Source organism: Plectropomus leopardus, chromosome 4 (assembly GCF_026936395.1).
Source record: "Plectropomus leopardus strain MGB_pleo_1.0 chromosome 4, ASM2693639v1, whole genome shotgun sequence".
Lineage (NCBI taxonomy): Eukaryota > Metazoa > Chordata > Actinopteri > Perciformes > Serranidae > Plectropomus > Plectropomus leopardus.
Genome location: NC_142179.1, coordinates 10671246 through 10693346, shown reverse-complemented (window position 1 = coordinate 10693346; position 22101 = coordinate 10671246). Strand labels below are relative to the sequence as shown.

Here is a 22101-nt window from a genome sequence, read left to right as displayed (position 1 = left end):
TGCTTTTTTTCAATTAGATTTACCTTTTTCCTTGGTGAAATATAAGCAGTTTTTTTTAGTTGTATCATCTCAGTTAGGCAGCCACAAACATCAGTCAACTCTGTCAGGCTGTGGAGAAAAAAAAAGACAGTTAATATGAGCATTAATAGCATAAAATTCATTACAGCAATGATGTTATCATGCAGCTGACAAAGCTAACGTACTGAAATTAAGACTATAGCAATATATTCAATATATAGTTATAGCTTTTAGTAACAGTCTATATCAAATGGTTTTTTCAAGTCATAACTCAATTTACAGGTTCAACATGCTACATATTGAGGCCAAAGTTGAAATTATCAGATAGTTTGGGAGTGGAAACATTTAATTTTCCATAACAGGGTGGATGAGGAGGTTCAGATGAGAGTCTGAGAGATGAATGTCAGAAAGGTGTTCCGCTACAGTAAAAGTGGATCCTTATCACCTTCCTCCATGAGTCCATCATCACTTAGGGCAGAAATTGGTGATGTGCTGGAGGGTAAACACCTGATGCTTCTCATTATTACATGCTTACTGAACTCAGAAACCATTTGCTCTCACTGTCAGCACCATTACACTGAAGCATGAGTGAAATTTTACACTCTAATACTCTGTCTGCTGTACTTTATTTATAAACAGCAACAGGAGTCTGTTTATTCCTGTTTTCATAAGAGGAATTTTTTCCAATTACACATAACCAGCTGAATGAAACATGCCAGAAAAACAAACAGAAGATCACACAACTAAGTGCATGTTACTATTAATTCTCCAGGTATTAATTTCACAGCATTTCTTGACTTTCTCTCTGCCTGCTCTCATTACTTTTGCTCCAAACATGTGGAAACATACTAAGCCTTTTCCAATTAGTTTGCTTACAGTTTAAATGATATTTTCCCTAAATCCTCACTTTCAATGTTATATTATTATTCACACCACTAGTGGGTGCTATATCTGTGTACTTGAGCTGCACAGCTGGAGCACACATACAGTGAGAGCAAAGTGTCTCAGCAGTCGTAACAACCACAGATCAAGTTCAAGGTAATTTATTTTGTGGAGAAAAATCACGACAAAGATGCCAAAACTTGTGGCTCTAACTTTTTCACTTTTTTACTCATTCTTTGCTTACCAACCTTAGATATTCATGAAGTACTTAACAGGTAAAATTTGGAAACTCCTTATAGTCATAGTTAGGTGGCCATAGTTGATATTATTAGCTGTTTCCTGTTTTATTTAGAAATTACCTACATGAATCATGCAAACTAACTCATTATTTTAAGTAGGAACATTAGCAATAAGGTTAAAGTTGGAGTAAAAGTACTCACACTTGCTGTAGAGGCCCCAACTGTGAATGTAGGCCAATGAAAACATTGATTTTGGCTGCTCTACAAGTTGCAAGTAATTAAAATAAGAGAGATGCCATCAGTTATTCTGGCCAATTCTAACTTTTCAGCACCAAATAAAATATGTTCTAGGGTTTGGTTACTTGAGGGCTGCATTTTATGCTTACTGAAACATAGGGGTCTGTGACCTCATGGACAAGATGTATTTAGAGTTTTTTGTTATTTTTGTGGGATTATCATGGTTTTAGTTTTGTAAAGGCAAAGTTTCTGATTTAAAAAAGGCTCTCATTTCTTAATATTTCATATAATATTGCTCGTATTTTACTAACTGCATATTTTTATTATTTGTCATTACTTACATTTGTATTCTAATTTAAATTTGTGCTAAGTTTTTATTTTCGTCTAACAGTATCCACCACTGGGGTTGGCAGAGTTGTAATTATGTTATGCTTTTGCATAATGACATGAACTTCTTAAAAGTTAAATTCAGAAAAAAATATCATATTGCTTTATTTAAAAAAAAAAGAGAGAAAAAAACGTGGGAAGAATGTAACAAGTATTTTCTGAGCCCCTATTTAAAAGCTTTGAATAGCTCATCAGGGTGTCCCATTTCACATGTCTATAGCAAGAAATGTCATGAAAATTACCTATGATTAATAAGGAAATTACTTTGGGAAATAGGTGTTAAAAATTAGTAGTTCTACAACATTTCCCTTAGCTTTTAAAATAACAATAATAATCAGAATTTACAAGTTTTTGTCAATTTGAAGAACATTTTTGCTGAGTTGCCCATTGCCTGTTTTTCTCATGTTTCTAAAAGAAATGAAAACCAATTTGCTTTGGGTTGAACGGTTTAAATTAAATTTTGTGGTAACACGAAAGTAACACAAAAAAGTGATGTTAATCAAGGTTTCAAAAGGTTAAAGAAATTAAAACAAAAAATGGTTTCATTCTCCTGTGCAAGTACCATCCTGGCCCTCATATTCCATTCATTCTCATACTCCACTGTACAACTGAAATGCTATTTGGATTTACTTTACGGAGGAAATTGAGAACAATTTAAACTACCAGAAAAAACAAATCTCTATTGGTGTGAGGAGGACACCTTCATAGCAATTCTGACCACAAGGTGGAACAGCTGAATAAGGATGTTGCGGAGGGGGGAAAAGGAGTTCGGCTAATGTCAGTGGAGTGTGGGAGAGAAAAACATTTTGATAAGTTGTTAATGAAAAAGTCAGTGGAGTAGGAGAGTGTCAACAGACAGCCAGAAACCTCTGGGGAACTGGCTTGTCAGTTGACTCTCAGCCTTCCTACAAATTCTCAATCCCTCCTACCCCATTGGATCCTTCCTGTATGCCTCACTGACAACTTGGCCGTGAACGGTCACAATGCTTCAGTAAACTGAGCAAACTTTTCTTTCTCTTACCGCACATGCATTTTACAAGGATATTTTGAAGTTACATTATATTAAATTTCAATGATGTTTGCTATGACATTTTTCATACATCGTCAGACATTTGATATTTTGGTCTTTTTTAAAAAAAGAACCCGAAAAACCCAACATGCTACACTATGACACTTGGGTCAAATTTTTAACAACATACTATACTATGACATTGGGATTGGGTGAAAGAGAATGTTGAAAACAGATGAAGTGTCAGGAGGTTTGACTCAGTGGGTTAGACGGTTGGTGTCTCTGAGGGGGATTGAGCCTTATTCGGGACAGATGCCTTTTAAAGGTCGTCCAAATTTGAAGTTCACGGCTGTAAAACGATATATCACTCAGCTTTACTTGCCTTAATTTGTTCTGCAATATCACTATCAGTGTCAGTGTCTAAACTGTATGGACCTACAGCCAAATGATATTTTATGGCATAAATAAAACATCGGCTGATATATCAGTCTACTGTGCTGGTAAGGGTCATATGGTGTTGAAATGGAAAATTCAGTATCCGCAGTGACGTCTGTCGAAAACTCGACTGATAAATGAGTCAGGCCGATAATCAACTAAGTCTTTGGCAGGGAAAATTCAGTATTCAGAATATGAAAATTCAGGAGACAATGTGTGTTTTTTAATTGTTTTAAGTGTTTGTTGCAAGGTACGTTATTGATGAAGTACCGGACTGCCTTTGTTTTAGGACTACTCCCTGTTGTTCAAGACCTTAAGGATGTATTGTCCCCTGCTTTCATCTTTCCAGACTCGAGCGAGGCTACATCATGCTATGCTGACTTTCCTACCTCACTACTCTGCCACTTCCCTGACTTTCCTATTCCAGTCCCTTACTTTCTGCTTTCTGCCCCTTCTACTTGCCCTGCTCTTATTCCGATTTTTACCTTTTACACTGTCATCCTCTACCTTCACTGAACTTCCTGTCTCTCAACTCAACTTCCTGTATCTCAACTTAACTTGTTGTAACTTGACTAGCCTTCCTGCCTCTCAACCCAACTTCCTGTTTCTCACCTAAACTTCCTGTCCTTTGACTGTCCTTCCTTTCTCACAACCCAACTGCATGTAACTTGACTTACTTTCCTGTCTCTTAACCTAACTTCTTGTCTTTTCCCCAACTTCCTGCCTCTTGACTGTCCTTCCTGTCTGTCAACCCAACTTCATACGTTCAAAGTTCACTTTAGCTCTGTGCTTTGGTCTGCAGTCTTCAAAATTCAACTGTCCCAGATAAGACTTAAACCAGCAACATTAACCACCTGATTTACCCAGAAAGACAAACCTCCTGACACTATACATGTTTTCAACATTCCATAAAAAGTATAGTATATATAGCTTAGCTAGCTTAGCTTAGCCTTGTATCTGGTAGTAATGGCATTGTCACTACCTGGAGCTTACATAAACGGAGCCTGGGTCTGTTGAAGGTGGCAGTACTATTTGGGCTATCTTTCTAGTAATTGGTTCCACATGCTATTTTATGTGTTGTTGGGCCGTATTTGGATTTTTTTTTTTAACACTGTATACCATAACATGCCTCTACGCTCTAAACTAAGTGGTTTCAGCAGTTTTTTTGGATGTGTCAAATTTTGACATTTCCGCGATAATATAGCCCTGCTTCTTTGGTCATTTTTTCAACATGCTATTTCTTAGCTTTTTGGGCCGTTTTTTGAAGTTTTTTTTTCAACACTGTATACCATAACATGCCTCTACATGGTATACTAATTGGTTTTCAGCTGTTTTTTGGACATGTCAAATTTTGACATTTTCGCCATACTATAGCCTTGCTTTCCTGGTCATTTTTTCAACATGCTATTTTTTGGGTTTTTTAGGTTGTTTTTGGATGTTTTTTCAACACTGTATACCATAACATGCCTCTACGCTCTAAACTAAGTGGTTTTAGACGTGTCAAATTTTGACATTTTTGCCTTGCTTTCTTGATCATTTTTTCAACATGCCATATTATGATGTTTTTGGCTTTTTTTGCAACATTCTTTGCCATGGCGTGTCTCGGCACGCTATTTTACACAGTTTTATCCATTTTGAAGCATTTTTTGTGACATGTCATTTTTTGACATTTTTGCCTTACTATAGCCTTGCTTTTTGGGTCATTTTTTCAACATGCCATATTATGGTGTTTTTGGCATTCATTGTAACATTCTTTGCCGTGGCGAGTTTCGACAGGCTATTTTATACAGTTTTACGCTGTTTTAAGTTGTTTTTGGGAAATGTCATTTTTTGACATTTTTGCCTTACTATAGCCTTGCTTTTTGGGTCATTTTTTCAACATGCAATATTATAATGTTTTTGGCTTTTTTTGCAACATACTTTGCCGTGGCGTGTCTCGACACGCTATTTTATACAGTTTTACGCTGTTTTTACCTGTTTTTGTGACATGTCATTTTTTCACATTTTTGCCTTACTATAGCCTTGCTTTTTGTGTCATTTTTTTCAACATGCCATATTATGATGTATTTGGCTTTTTTTGCAACATACATTGCCATTACGTGTCTCGGCACACTATTTGATGCAGTTTTAAGCTGGTTTAACCTGTTTTTGGGACATGTCATTTTTTGACATTTTTGCCTTACTATAGCCTTGCTTTTTGGGTCATTTTTTCAACCTTCCATATCATAGTGTTTTTGGCATTCATTGTAACAATCTTTGCCGTGGCGAGTTTCGACAGGCTATTTTATACAGTTTTACGCTGTTTTAAGTTGTTTTTGGGAAATGTCATTTTTTGACATTTTTGCCTTACTATAGCCTTGCTTTTTGGGTCATTTTTTCAACGTGCAATATCATGGTGTTTTTGGCTTTTTTTGCAAGATTCTTTGCCATGGCGTGTCTCGGCACGCTTTTTAATGCAGTTTCATCCGTTTTTAAGCTTTTTTTGTGACATGTCATTTTTTTGACATTTTTGCCTTACTATAGCCTTGCTTTTTGGGTAATTTTTTCAACATGCAATATCATGGTGTTTTTGGTTTTCATTGCAATATTCTTTGCTGTGGCGTGTTTCGACAAGCTATTTTATACAGTTTTACGCTGTTTTTAGCTGTTTTTGTGACATGTCATTTTTTGACATTTTTGCCTTACTATAGCCTTGCTTTTTGGGTCATTTTTTCAACATGCCATATTTTAATGTTTTTGGCTTTTTTTGCAACATTCTTTGCCATGGCGTGTCTTGGCACAATATTTTATGCAGTTTTAAACTGGTTTAAGCTGTTCTTTGGAAATGTCATTTTTTAACATTTTTGCCTTACTATAGCCTTGCTTTTGGGTCATTTTTCAACATGCAATATTATGGTGTTTTTGGCATTCATTGTAACATTCTTTGCCGTGGCGAGTTTCGACAGGCTATTTTATACATTTTTACACTGTTTTAAGTTGTTTTTGGGAAATGTCATTTTTTGACATTTTTGCCTTACTATAGCCTTGCTTTTTAGGTCATTTTTTCAACATGCAATATTATGTTGTTTTTGGCTTTCGTTGCAACATTCTTTGCTGTGGCGTGTTTGGACAGGCTATTTTATACAGTTTTACGCTGTTTTAAGTTGTTTTTGGGAAATGTCATTTTTTCACATTTTTGCCTTACTATAGCCTTGCTTTTTGCGTCATTTTTTCAACATGCCATATTACAGTGTTTTTGGCTTTTGTTGCAACATTCTTTGCCATGGCGTGTCTCGGCACGCTTTTTGATGCAGTTTTACGGTCTTTTAAGCTTTTTTTGGGACGTCATTTTTTCACATTTTTGCCTTACTATAGCCTTGCTTTTTGGGTCATTTTTTCAACATGCCATATTTGAATGTTTTTGGCTTTTTTTGCAACATTCTTTGCCATGGCGTGTCTTGGCACAACATTTTATGCAGTTTTAAACTGGTTTAAGCTGTTCTTTGGAAATGTCATTTTTTTTTAACATTTTTGCCTTACTATAGCCTTGCTTTTTGGGTCATTTTTTCAACATGCCATATTATAATGTTTTGGGCTTTTTTTTTGCAACATTCTTTGCCATGGTGTGTCTTGGCACAATATTTTATGCAGTTTTAAACTGGTTTAAGCTGTTCTTTGGAAATGTCATTTTTTAACATTTTTGCCTTACTATAGCCTTGCTTTTTGGGTCATTTTTTCAACATGCAATATTATGGTGTTTTTGGCATTCATTGTAACATTCTTTGCCGTGGCGAGTTTCGACAGGCTATTTTATACATTTTTACACTGTTTTAAGTTGTTTTTGGGAAATGTCATTTTTTGACATTTTTGCCTTACTATAGCCTTGCTTTTTAGGTCATTTTTTCAACATGCAATATTATGTTGTTTTTGGCTTTCGTTGCAACATTCTTTGCTGTGGCGTGTTTGGACAGGCTATTTTATACAGTTTTACGCTGTTTTAAGTTGTTTTTGGGAAATGTCATTTTTTCACATTTTTGCCTTACTATAGCCTTGCTTTTTGCGTCATTTTTTCAACATGCCATATTACAGTGTTTTTGGCTTTTGTTGCAACATTCTTTGCCATGGCGTGTCTCGGCACGCTTTTTGATGCAGTTTTACGGTCTTTTAAGCTTTTTTTGGGACGTCATTTTTTCACATTTTTGCCTTACTATAGCCTTGCTTTTTGGGTCATTTTTTCAACATGCCATATTTGAATGTTTTTGGCTTTTTTTGCAACATTCTTTGCCATGGCGTGTCTTGGCACAACATTTTATGCAGTTTTAAACTGGTTTAAGCTGTTCTTTGGAAATGTCATTTTTTTTAACATTTTTGCCTTACTATAGCCTTGCTTTTTGGGTCATTTTTTCAACATGCCATATTATAATGTTTTGGGCTTTTGTTGCAACATTCTTTGCCATGGCGTGTCTTGGCATGCTATTTTACGCAGTTTTATGCTGTTTTCAGCTGGTTTTGGAACATTTCATTTTTTCACATTTTTGCCTTACTATAGCCTTGCTTTTTGGGTCATTTTTTCAACCTTCCATATCATAGTGTTTTTGGCATTCATTGTAACAATCTTTGCCGTGGCGAGTTTCGACAGGCTATTTTATACAGTTTTACGCTGTTTTAAGTTGTTTTTGGGAAATGTCATTTTTTGACATTTTTGCCTTACTATAGCCTTGCTTTTTAGGTCATTTTTTCAACATGCAATATTATGTTGTTTTTGGCTTTCGTTGCAACATTCTTTGCTGTGGCGTGTTTGGACATGCTATTTTATACAGTTTTACGCTGTTTTAAGTTGTTTTTGGGAAATGTCATTTTTTGACATTTTTGCCTTACTATAGCCTTGCTTTTTGGGTCATTTTTTCAACATGCCATATTACAGTGTTTTTGGCTTTTGTTGCAACATTCTTTGCAATGGTGTGGCTCAGCACGCTATTTTATGCAGTTTTACGGTCTTTTAAGCTTTTTTTGGGACATGTCATTTTTTCACATTTTTGCCTTACTATAGCCTTGCTTTTTGGGTCATTTTTTCAACATGCCATATTTGAATGTTTTTGGCTTTTTTTTGCAACATTCTTTGCCATGGCGTGTCTTGGCACAACATTTTATGCAGTTTTAAACTGGTTTAAGCTGTTCTTTGGAAATGTCATTTTTTTTAACATTTTTGCCTTACTATAGCCTTGCTTTTTGGGTCATTTTTTCAACATGCCATATTATAATGTTTTGGGCTTTTGTTGCAACATTCTTTGCCATGGCGTGTCTTGGCATGCTATTTTACGCAGTTTTATGCTGTTTTCAGCTGGTTTTGGAACATTTCATTTTTTCACATTTTTGCCTTACTATAGCCTTGCTTTTTGGGTCATTTTTTCAACCTTCCATATCATAGTGTTTTTGGCATTCATTGTAACAATCTTTGCCGTGGCGAGTTTCGACAGGCTATTTTATACATTTTTACGCTGTTTTAAGCTGTTTTTGGGAAATGTCATTTTTTGACATTTTTGCCTTACTATAGCCTTGCTTTTTAGGTCATTTTTTCAACATGCAATATTATGTTGTTTTTGGCTTTCGTTGCAACATTCTTTGCTGTGGCGTGTTTGGACAGGCTATTTTATACAGTTTTACGCTGTTTTAAGTTGTTTTTGGGAAATGTCATTTTTTCACATTTTTGCCTTACTATAGCCTTGCTTTTTGCGTCATTTTTTCAACATGCCATATTACAGTGTTTTTGGCTTTTGTTGCAACATTCTTTGCCATGGCGTGTCTCGGCACGCTTTTTGATGCAGTTTTACGGTCTTTTAAGCTTTTTTTGGAACATTTCATTTTTTAACATTTTTGCCTTACTATAGCCTTGCTTTTTGGGTCATTTTTTCAACCTTCCATATCATAGTGTTTTTGGCATTCATTGTAACAATCTTTGCCGTGGCGAGTTTCGACAGGCTATTTTATACAGTTTTACGCTGTTTTAAGTTGTTTTTGGGAAATGTCATTTTTTGACATTTTTGCCTTACTATAGCCTTGCTTTTTGGGTCATTTTTTCAACATGCCATATTACAGTGTTTTTGGCTTTTGTTGCAACATTCTTTGCCATGGCGTGTCTCGGCACGCTTTTTGATGCAGTTTTACGGTCTTTTAAGCTTTTTTTGGGACGTCATTTTTTCACATTTTTGCCTTACTATAGCCTTGCTTTTTGGGTCATTTTTTCAACATGCCATATTTGAATGTTTTTGGCTTTTTTTGCAACATTCTTTGCCATGGCGTGTCTTGGCACAACATTTTATGCAGTTTTAAACTGGTTTAAGCTGTTCTTTGGAAATGTCATTTTTTTTAACATTTTTGCCTTACTATAGCCTTGCTTTTTGGGTCATTTTTTCAACATGCCATATTATAATGTTTTGGGCTTTTGTTGCAACATTCTTTGCCATGGCGTGTCTTGGCATGCTATTTTACGCAGTTTTATGCTGTTTTCAGCTGGTTTTGGAACATTTCATTTTTTCACATTTTTGCCTTACTATAGCCTTGCTTTTTGGGTCATTTTTTCAACCTTCCATATCATAGTGTTTTTGGCATTCATTGTAACAATCTTTGCCGTGGCGAGTTTCGACAGGCTATTTTATACAGTTTTACGCTGTTTTAAGTTGTTTTTGGGAAATGTCATTTTTTCACATTTTTGCCTTACTATAGCCTTGCTTTTTAGGTCATTTTTTCAACATGCAATATTATGTTGTTTTTGGCTTTCGTTGCAACATTCTTTGCTGTGGCGTGTTTGGACAGGCTATTTTATACAGTTTTACGCTGTTTTAAGTTGTTTTTGGGAAATGTCATTTTTTGACATTTTTGCCTTACTATAGCCTTGCTTTTTGGGTCATTTTTTTAACATGCCATATTACAGTGTTTTTGGCTTTTGTTGCAACATTCTTTGCAATGGTGTGGCTCAGCACGCTATTTTATGCAGTTTTACGGTCTTTTAAGCTTTTTTTGGGACATGTCATTTTTTCACATTTTTGCCTTACTATAGCCTTGCTTTTTGGGTCATTTTTTCAACATGCCATATTTGAATGTTTTTGGCTTTTTTTGCAACATTCTTTGCCATGGCGTGTCTTGGCACAACATTTTATGCAGTTTTAAACTGGTTTAAGCTGTTCTTTGGAAATGTCATTTTTTTTTAACATTTTTGCCTTACTATAGCCTTGCTTTTTGGGTCATTTTTTCAACATGCCATATTATAATGTTTTGGGCTTTTGTTGCAACATTCTTTGCCATGGCGTGTCTTGGCATGCTATTTTACGCAGTTTTATGCTGTTTTCAGCTGGTTTTGGAACATTTCATTTTTTCACATTTTTGCCTTACTATAGCCTTGCTTTTTGGGTCATTTTTTCAACCTTCCATATCATAGTGTTTTTGGCATTCATTGTAACAATCTTTGCCGTGGCGAGTTTCGACAGGCTATTTTATACAGTTTTACGCTGTTTTAAGTTGTTTTTGGGAAATGTCATTTTTTCACATTTTTGCCTTACTATAGCCTTGCTTTTTGGGTCATTTTTTCAACATGCAATATTATAATGTTTTTGGCTTTTTTTGCAACATACTTTGCAATGGTGTTACTCAGCACGCTATTTTATGCAGTTTTACGGTCTTTTAAGCTTTTTTTGGGACATGTCATTTTTTCACATTTTTGCCTTACTATAGCCTTGCTTTTTGGGTCATTTTTTCAACATGCCATATTTGAATGTTTTTGGCTTTTTTTGCAACATTCTTTGCCATGGCGTGTCTTGGCACAATATTTTATGCAGTTTTAAACTGGTTTAAGCTGTTCTTTGGAAATGTCATTTTTTAAACATTTTTGCCTTACTATAGCCTTGCTTTTTGGATCATTTTTTCAACCTTCCATATCATAGTGCTTTTGGCTTTTGTTGCAACATTCTTTGCCATGGCGTGTCTCGGCACGCTTTTTGATGCAGTTTTAAGCTGTTTTAACCTGTTTTTGGGACATGTCATTTTTTGACATATTTGCCTTACTATAGCCTTGCTTTTTCAGTCATTTTTTTAATATGCCATATTATGGTGTTTTGGCGTTTTTTGCAACATTCTATGCCATTGCGCATCTCGGCACGCTATTTTATGCACTTTTATGTTGTTCTAAGCTGTTTTTGAGACATGTCAAATTTTGACATTTTTGACATTCTATAGTCTTGGTTTTTTGGTCATTTTTTTAAACATGGTATTTTTTGGCTTTTTGGGCTGTTTTTGGATGTTTTTTCAACATTGTATACCATAACATGGCTCTACGCTCTAAATTAAGTGGCTTTCAGCTGTTTTTTGGACATGTCAAATTTTGACATTTTTGCCATAGTATAGCATCTCTTTTTTTGGTACGTTTTTGACATGCTATTTTATGGGTTTTTGGCCTTTTTAAATGCATCTTTAAACATTGTAAACTATAGCATGCCTCTAAGTGCTCTCCACAACCTCGCACCTCCATATCTTTCAGATCTCCTCCACATTGCAACTCCTGCCCGCACGCTCAGGTCGTCCTCTTTCATCTTCCTCACCATCTGCTATGGCTGCCTTGTCACCAAAGGGAGGAGAGATATCAGTTGCTCTGCTCCCCAGCTCTTGAACTCACGCCCCCCTGACCTCTGCAACGCTGATTCCCTACCACACTCCAAATCCAAACGAAAAACTCACCTGTTAACACTCATATATTCCCACTGACTACATTGCACTGTTTAATTTTATTGTTTGTAATAAAGTTAATTTTATTGCTGTGTGTTTGTTTTATCATTGAATGTGAGGTGACCTTGAGTGTCAAGAAAGGAGATAATAAATACCACTTATCATTATTATTATTATTATAATTGACCTGAATGGTTGCCAGCTTGTTATTGAGCATGTCAAAGTTTTACATTTGTCGTCACACTATATGATTTCTCTTTTGGTCATTTTTTCAACACTGTATGCCATAACATGCCTCTGCACATTATACTAAGTGGTTTTCAGCTGTTTTTTGGACATGTCAAATTTTGACATTTTCACCATACTATAACCTTGCTTTTTTGGTCATTTTTTCAACATACTATTGGTTAGCGTTTTGGGCTGTTTTTGGATGTTTTTTAAACACTGCATACCGTAACATGCCACTACGCTCTAAAGTAAGTGGTTTCAAGCTGTTTTTGGGACATGTCATTTTTTGACAAGTTTGCCTTACTATAGCCTTGCTTTTTGGGTCATTTTTCAATGTGCCTTATTATGGTGTTTTTGGCTTTTTTTGCAACATTCCTTGCCATGGCGTGTCTCGGCACGCTATTTGATGCAGTTTTATGCTCTTTTAAGCTGTTTTTGGGACATGTCATTTTTTCACATTTTGCCTTGCTTTTTGGGTCATTTTTTCAACATGCCATATTACAGTGTTTTTGGCTTTTTTTGCAACATTCTTTCAGATGACGTGTCTTGGCACGCTATTTTATGCAGTTTTATGCTCTTTTAAGCTGTTTTTGGGACATGTCATTTTTTCTCATTTTGCCTTACTATAGCCTTGCTTTTTGGGTCATTTTTTCAACATGCCATATCACAGTGTTTTTGGCTTTTTTTGCAACATTCTTTGCCATGGCGTGTCTCGGCACGCTATTTTATGCAGTTTTATGCCCTTTTAAGCTGTTTTTGGGACATGTCAGTTTTTCACATTTTTCCTTACTATAGCTTTGCTTTTTGGGTCATTTTTTCAACATGCCATATTTGAATGTTTTTGGCTTTTTTTGCAACATTCTTTGCCATGGCGTGTCTCGGCACGCTATTTCATGCAGTTTTAAGCTCTTTTAAGCTGTTTTTGGGACATGTCATTTTTGATGTTTTTGCCTTACTATAGCCTTGCTTTTTGGGTCATTTTTTCAACATGCCATATTTGAATGTTTTTGGCTTTTTTTTGCAACATTCTTTACCATGGCGTGTCTTGGCACGCTATTTCATTCCGTTTTAAGCTCTTTTAAGCTGTTTTTGGGAAATGTCATTTTTGACGTTTTTGCCTTACTATAGCCTTGCTTTTTGGGTCAGTTTTTCAACATGCCATATTTTAATGTTTTTGGCTTTTCTTGCAACATTCTTTGCCATGGCGTGTCTCGGCACACTATTTTATTCAGTTTTATGCTCTTTTAAGCTGTTTTTGGGACATGTCATTTTTTCACATTTTGCCTTACTATAGCCTTGCTTTTTGGGTCAGTTTTTCAACATGCCATATTACAGTGTTTTTGGCTTTCTTTGCAACATTCTTTGCCATGGCGTGTCTCGGCACAGTATTTTATGCAGTTTTATGCTCTTTTAAGCTGTTTTTGGGACATGTCATTTTTTCTCATTTTGCCTTACTATAGCCTTGCTTTTTGGGTCATTTTTTCAACATGCCATATTTTAATGTTTTTGGCTTGTTTTGCAACATTCTTTGCCATGGTGTGTCTAGGCACGCTATTTGATGCAGTTTTATGCTCTTTTAAGCTGTTTTTGGGACATGTCATTTTTTCACATTTTTGCCTTACTATAGCCTTGCTTTTTGGGTCATTTTTTCAACATGCCATATTTGAATGTTTTTGGCTTTTTTTTGCAACATTCTTTACCATGGCGTGTCTCGGCACGCTATTTCATTCCGTTTTAAGCTCTTTTAAGCTGTTTTTGGGAAATGTCATTTTTGACGTTTTTGCCTTACTATAGCCTTGCTTTTTGGGTCAGTTTTTCAACATGCCATATTTTAATGTTTTTGGCTTTTCTTGCAACATTCTTTGCCATGGCGTGTCTCGGCACAGTATTTTATGCAGTTTTATGCTCTTTTAAGCTGTTTTTGGGACATGTCATTTTTGACGTTTTTGCCTTACTATAGCCTTGCTTTTTGGGTCAGTTTTTCAGCATGCCATATTTGAATGTTTTTGGCTTTTCTTGCAACATTCTTTGCCATGGCGTGTCTCGGCACGCTATTTCATGTAGTTTTATGCTCTTTTAAGCTGTTTTTGGGAAATGTCATTTTTTCACATTTTTGCCTTACTATAGCCTTGCTTTTTGGGTCAGTTTTTCAACATGCCATATTTTAATGTTTTTGGCTTTTTTTGCAACATTCTTTGCCATGGCGTGTCTCGGCACGCTATTTGATGCAGTTTTATGCTCTTTTAAACTGTTTTTGGGAAATGTCATTTTTGACAAGTTTGCCTTACTATAGCCTTGCTTTTTGGGTCAGTTTTTCAACATGCCATATTACAGTGTTTTTGGCTTTCTTTGCAACATTCTTTGCCATGGCGTGTCTCGGCACGCTATTTGATGCAGTTTTATGCTCTTTTAAGCTGTTTTTAGAACATGTCATTTTTTTCATATTTTGCCTTACTATAGCCTTGCTTTTTGGGTCAGTTTTTCAACATGCCATATTACAGTGTTTTTGGCTTTTTTTGCAACATTCTTTGCCATGGCGTGTCTCGCACGCTATTTTATGCAGTTTTATGCTGTTTTAAGCTGTTTTTGGGAAATGTCATTTTTGACGTTTTTGCCTTACTATAGCCTTGCTTTTTGGGTCAGTTTTTCAACATGCCATATTACAGTGTTTTTGGCTTTCTTTGCAACATACTTTGCCATGGCGTGTCTCGCACGCTTATTTGATGCAGTTTTATGCTCTTTTAAGCTGTTTTTGGGACATGTCATTTTTTCACATTTTGCCTTACTATAGCCTTGCTTTTTGGGTCAGTTTTTCAACATGCCATATTTTAATGTTTTTGGCTTTTTTAGCAACATTCTTTACCATGGCGTGTCTCGGCACGCTATTTGATGCAGTTTTATGCTCTTTTAAGCTGTTTTTGGGACATGTCATTTTTTCACATTTTGCCTTACTATAGCCTTGCTTTTTGGGTCATTTTTTCCAACATGCCATATTTGAATGTTTTTGGCTTTTTTGCAACATTCTTTGCCATGGCGTGTCTAGGCACACTATTTGATGCAGTTTTATGCTCTTTTAAGCTGTTTTTGGGAATGTCATTTTTCACATTTTTGCCTTTACTATAGCCTTGCTTTTTGGGTCAGTTTTCAACATGCCATATTTTAATGTTTTTGGCTTTCTTGCAACATTCTTTGCCATGGCGTGTCTCGCTATTTTATGCAGTTTTATGCTCTTTTAAGCTGTTTTTGGGAAATGTCATTTTTTCACATTTTGCCTTACTATAGCCTTGCTTTTTGGGTCAGTTTTTCAACATGCCATATTACAGTGTTTTTGGCTTTCTTTGCAACATTCTTTGCCATGGCGTGTCTCGGCACGCTATTTGATGCAGTTTTATGCTCTTTTAAGCTGTTTTTAGAACATGTCATTTTTTCATATTTTGCCTTACTATAGCCTTGCTTTTTGGGTCAGTTTTTCAACATGCCATATTACAGTGTTTTTGGCTTTTTTTGCAACATTCTTTGCCATGGCGTGTCTCGGCACGCTATTTCATTCCGTTTTATGCTCTTTTAAGCTGTTTTTGGGACATGTCATTTTTTCACATTTTGCCTTACTATAGCCTTGCTTTTTGGGTCATTTTTTCAACATGCCATATTACAGTGTTTTTGGCTTTTTTTGCAACATTCTTTGCCATGGCGTGTCTAGGCACGCTATTTGATGCAGTTTTATGCTCTTTTAAGCTGTTTTTGGGACATGTCATTTTTTCACATTTTGCCTTACTATAGCCTTGCTTTTTGGGTCAGTTTTTCAACATGCCATATTTTAATGTTTTTGGCTTTTTTTTGCAACATTCTTTGCCATGGCGTGTCTCGGCACGCTATTTGATGCAGTTTTATGCTCTTTTAAGCTGTTTTTGGGACATGTCATTTTTTCACATTTTGCCTTACTATAGCCTTGCTTTTTGGGTCATTTTTTCAACATGCCATATTTGAACGTTTTTGGCTTTTTTTTGCAACATTCTTTACCATGGCGTGTCTTGGCACGCTATTTCATTCCGTTTTAAGCTCTTTTAAGCTGTTTTTTGGGAAATGTCATTTTTGACGTTTTTGCCTTACTATAGCCTTGCTTTTTGGGTCAGTTTTTCAACATGCCATATTTTAATGTTTTTGGCTTTTCTTGCAACATTCTTTGCCATGGCGTGTCTTGGCACACTATTTTATGCAGTTTTATGCTCTTTTAAGCTGTTTTTGGGAAATGTCATTTTTTCACATTTTGCCTTACTATAGCCTTGCTTTTTAGGTCAGTTTTTCAACATGCCATATTACAGTGTTTTTGGTTTTTGTTGCAACATTCTTTGCCATGGCGTGTCTCGCACATTTGATGCAGTTTGCTGTTTTAAGCTGTCATTTTTCATTTATGCCTTGCTTATTTTTCAACATGTGTTTTGCAACATTGTGTCTTGGCATTATTTCATGTAGTTTTATGCGCTGTTTTGAAATGTCATTTTTCACATTTTGCCTTACTATAGCCTTGCTTTTGGGTCATTTTTCAACATGCCATATTACAGTGTTTTTGGCTTTTTTGCAACATTCTTTGCCATGGCGTGTTCGACGCTATTTGATGCAGTTTATGCTCTTTTAAGTTGTTTTGGGAAATGTCATTTTGACATTTTTGCCTTACTATAGCCTTGCTTTTTGGGTCATTTTTCAACATGCCATATTTTAATGTTTTTGGCTTTTTTGCAACATTCTTTGCCATGGCGTGTCACACTTATTTTATGCAGTTTTATGCTCTTTTAAGCTGTTTTGGACATGTCATTTTTCACATTTTGCCTTACTATAGCCTTTGCTTTTGGGTCAGTTTTTCAACATGCCATATTTCATTGTTTTTGGCTTTTCTTGCAACATTCTTTGCCATGGCGTGTCTCGGCACACTATTTTATGCAGTTTTATGCTCTTTTAAGCTGTTTTTGGAAATGTCATTTTTAACATTTTGCCTTACTATAGCCTTGCTTTTTTGGGTCATTTTTCAACATGCCATATTATAATGTTTTGGGCTTTTGTTGCAACATTCTTTGCCATGGCGTGTCTTGGCATGCTATTTATGCAGTTTTATGCTGTTTTCAGCTGTTTTGGAACATTTCATTTTTCACATTTTGCCTTACTATAGCCTTTGCTTTTTGGGTCATTTTTCAACCTTCCATATTACAGTGTTTTTGGCTTTTTTGCAACATTCTTTCAGGCTATTTCATACAGTTTTATGCTGTTTGTTGTTTTGAAATGTCATTTTTGACATTTTTGCCTTACTATAGCCTTGCTTTTTGGGTCATTTTTTCAACATGCCATATTACAGTGTTTTTGGCTTTTGTTGCAACATTCTTTGCAATGGTGTTACTCAGCACGCTATTTTATGCAGTTTTACGGTCTTTTAAGCTTTTTTTGGGACGTCATTTTTTCACATTTTTGCCTTACTATAGCCTTGCTTTTTGGGTCATTTTTTCAACATGCCATATTTTAATGTTTTTGGCTTTTTTTGCAACATTCTTTGCCATGGCGTGTCTTGGCACAATATTTTATGCAGTTTTAAACTGGTTTAAGCTGTTCTTTGGAAATGTCATTTTTTAACATTTTTGCCTTACTATAGCCTTGCTTTTTGGATCATTTTTTCAACCTTCCATATCATAGTGCTTTTGGCTTTTGTTGCAACATTCTTTGCCATGGCGTGTCTCAGCACGCTTTTTGATGCAGTTTTAAGCTGTTTTAACCTGTTTTTGGGACATGTCATTTTTTCACATTTTTGCCTTACTATAGCCTTGCTTTTTGGGTCATTTTTTCAACATGCCATATTACAGTGTTTTTGGCTTTTGTTGCAACATTCTTTGCAATGGTGTTACTCAGCGCACTATTTTATGCAGTTTTACGGTCTTTTAAGCTTTTTTTGGGACATGTCATTTTTTCACATTTTTGCCTTACTATAGCCTTGCTTTTTGGGTCATTTTTTCAACATGCCATATTTTAATGTTTTTGGCTTTTTTTTGCAACATTCTTTACCATGGCGTGTCTTGGCACAATATTTATGCAGTTTTAAACTGGTTTAAGCTGTTCTTTGGAAATGTCATTTTTTCACATTTTTGCCTTACTATAGCCTTGCTTTTTGGATCATTTTTTCAACCTTCCATATCATAGTGCTTTTGGCTTTTGTTGCAACATTCTTTGCCATGGCGTGTCTCGGCATGCTATTTTACGCAGTTTTATCCATTTTGAAGCATTTTTTGGGACATGTCATTTTTTGACATATTTGCCTTACTATAGCCTTGCTTTTTCGGTCATTTTTTTAATATGCCATATTATGGTGTTTTGGCGTTTTTTGCAACATTCTATGCCATTGCGCATCTCAGCACGCTATTTTATGCACTTTTATGTTGTTCTAAGCTGTTTTTGAGACATGTCAAATTTTGACATTTTTGACATACTATAGTCTTGGTTTTTTGGTCATTTTTTTAAACATGGTATTTTTTGGCTTTTTGGGCTGTTTTTGGATGTTTTTTCAACATTGTATACCATAACTTGTGGCTCTACTCTATTAAATGGCTTTCAGCTGTTTTGGAACATGTATTAAATTTTGACATTTTTTGCCATAGTATAGCATCTCTTTTTTTGGTACATTTTGACATGCTATTTTATGGGTTTTTGGCCTTTTAAATGCATCTTTAAACATTGTAAACTATAGCATGCCTCTAAGTACTCTCCACAACCTCGCACCTCCATATCTTTCAGATCTCCTCCACATTGCAACTCCTGCCCGCACGCTCAGGTCGTCCTCTTTCATCTTCCTCACCATCTGCTATGGCTGCCTTGTCACCAAAGGGAGGAGAGATATCAGTTGCTCTGCTCCCCAGCTCTTGAACTCACGCCCCCCTGACCTCTGCAACGCTGATTCCCTACCACACTCCAAATCCAAACGAAAACTCCTGTTAACACTCATATATTCCCACTGACTACATTGCACTGTTTTAATTTTATTGTTTGTAATAAAGTTAATTTTATTGCTGTGTGTTTGTTTATCATTGAATGTGAGGTGACCTTGAGTGTCAGAAAGGAGATAATAAATACCACTTATCATTATTATTATTATTATAATTGACCTGAATAGTTTGCCAGCTTGTTATTGACATGTCAAAGTTTTTACATTTGTCGTCACACTATATGATTTCTCTTTTGGTCATTTTCAACACTGTATGCCATAACATGCCTCTGCACATTATACTAAGTAGTTTTCAGCTGTTTTTTGGACATGTTTTTGACATTTTCACCATACTATAACCTTGCTTTTTGGTCATTTTTCAACATACTATTGGTTAGCGTTTTTGGGCTGTTTTGAATGTTTTTAAACACTGCATGCATGTAACATGCCACTACGCTCTAAAGTAAGTGGTTTTCAAGCTGTTTTTAGGACATGTCATTTTTTGACACATTTGCCTTACTATAGCCTTGCTTTTTGGGTCATTTTTCAACATGTGCCTTATTACAGGTGTTTTGGCTTTTGCAACATTCCTTCATAATAGCGTGTCTCGACACGCTATTTGATCTGATTTATGCTCTTTTAAGCTGTTTTTGGGAACATGTCATTTTTTTCACATTTTGCCTTACTATAGCCTTGCTTTTGGGTCATTTTTAACATGCCATATTACAGTGTTTTGGCTTTTTTGCAACATTCTTTCAGATGGCGTGTCTTGTACGCTATTTTATCTGAATTTATGCTCTTTTAAGCTGTTTTTGGGACATGTCATTTTCTCATTTGCCTTACTATAGCCTTGCTTTTTTGGGTCATTTTTCAACATGCCATATTACAGTGTTTTTGGCTTTTTTGCAACATTCTTTGCCATGGTGTGTCTCGCACGCTATTTCATGCAGTTTAAGCTCTTTTAAGCTGTTTTTGGGAAATGTCATTTTGATGTCACATTTTGCCTTACTATAGCCTTGCTTTTTGGGTCAGTTTTTCAACATGCCATATTTTAATGTTTTTGGCTTTTTTGCAACATTCTTTGCCATGGCGTGTCTAGGCACGCTATTTGATGCAGTTTTATGCTCTTTTAAGCTGTTTTTGGGACATGTCATTTTTTCACATTTTGCCTTACTATAGCCTTGCTTTTTGGGTCATTTTTTCAACATGCCATATTTTAATGTTTTTGCCTTTTTTTTGCAACATTCTTTACCATGGCGTGTCTTGGCACGCTATTTCATGCGTTTTAAGCTCTTTTAAGCTGTTTTTGGGAAATGTCATTTTTTCCGTTTTTGCCTTACTATAGCCTTGCTTTTTGGGTCAGTTTTTCAACATGCCATATTTGAATGTTTTTGGCTTTTCTTGCAACATTCTTTGCCATGGCGTGTCTCGCACACTATTTTATGCAGTTTTATGCTCTTTTAAGCTGTTTTTGGGAAATGTCATTTTTCACATTTTGCCTTACTATAGCCTTGCTTTTTGGGTCAGTTTTTCAACATGCCATATTACAGTGTTTTAGCTTTCTTTTGCAACATTCTTTGCCATGGCCGTGTCTCAACACGCTATCTTCATGTAATTTATGCTCTTTTTAAGCTGTTTTTGAAGTATCATTTTTCCCATTTTACCTTACTATAGCCTTGCTTTTTGGTCAGTTTTTTCAACATGCCATATTACAGTGTTTTTGGCTTTTCTTTTGCAACATACTTTTGCCATGGCATGTCTCATGCATATTTGATACAATTTGTATACTTTTAAGCTATTTTTAGAACATACTCATTTTTTCACATTTTGCCTTTACTATGTGCTTGCTTTTTAGGAAGTCAGTTTTCAACATACCCACTTATTAGTATTTTTGCTTTCTTTGCAACATACTTTGCCATGGCGTGTCTACAACACTTCACTTCTTGAAATGCAGTTTATGCTCACACCAAAGCTATTTTTAGAACATGTAATTTTTCAATTTTTTATTTTACACTTACTATATTGCCTTGCTTTTTGGAATCATTTTTTCAACATGCCATATTTTAATGTTTTTGGCTATTTTTGCAACATTCTTTTGCCATGGTACGTGTCTAGGCACAGCTATTTTATGCAGTTTATGCTCTTTTTAAGCTGTTTTTTAGGAACATGTCATTTTCACATTTGCCTTACTATAGCCTTGCTTTTTAAGGTCAGTTTTCAACATACCATATTACAGTGTTTTTTGGTTTTCTTTATGCAACATTACTTTGCCATGGCCGTCTGTCTCAACCCTTCTTCATGCTAATTTATGCTCTTTTAAGCTTTATTTTTAAGAACATGTCATTTTTCATATTTTGCCTTACTATAGCCTTGCTTTTTGAGTCAATTTTTCAACATGCCATATCACAGTGTTTTTGACTTTTTGCAACATTCTTTGCCATGGCGTCAATATAAATACCGCTATCTTCATATCATAGTTTTATGCTCTTTTAAGCTGTTTTTAGAAAATGTCATTTTCACATTTTCTGCCTTATATGCCTTTTTTGAGGTCAATTTTTTTCAACATGCCATATTTTAATATTTTTGGCTTTTTAGCAACATTCTCTTTTACCATGGGCGTGTCTCAGGCACACTCTATTTGATGCAGTTTTATGCTTTTTAAGCTGTTTTTTAAGGACATGTCATTTTCACATTTGCCTTACTATAGCCTTGCCTTTTAGTCAGTTTTCAACATACCATATTACAGTGTTTTAGCTTTGCAACATTCTTTGCCATGGCGTGTCTACCATACGCCTTCTATTTGGTACAGTAAATTAATATACTCTTTTAAGCTATTTTTAAAACATGTCATTTTTCATATTTTGCCTTACTATAGCCTTGCTTTTTGAGTCAATTTTTCAACATGCTTACAGTATTACAATTAGTTTTCTTTTAACATTCTTTGCCATAGCATCTGATTAGCCACCTTCTTCCATACAATTTATACTCTTTCGCTGTTTTTTAAAGACATATCA

The 22101-nt window shown here is 35.4% G+C and overlaps 1 protein-coding gene across 2 annotated transcripts in view; it reads right to left on the bottom strand.

Annotated features, from left to right (window-relative positions):
• Nucleotides 1–23: 23 nt before the first annotated feature.
• Nucleotides 24–22101, bottom strand: part of LOC121944268 (uncharacterized) — a 195523-nt gene continuing 173445 nt past the window's right edge. For both annotated transcript variants that reach the window (XM_088076515.1, XM_088076518.1), the window contains one exon: nucleotides 24–108. The gene's annotated coding sequence lies outside the window, so the exon portion shown is untranslated. The remainder of the gene's footprint in view (nucleotides 109–22101) is intronic.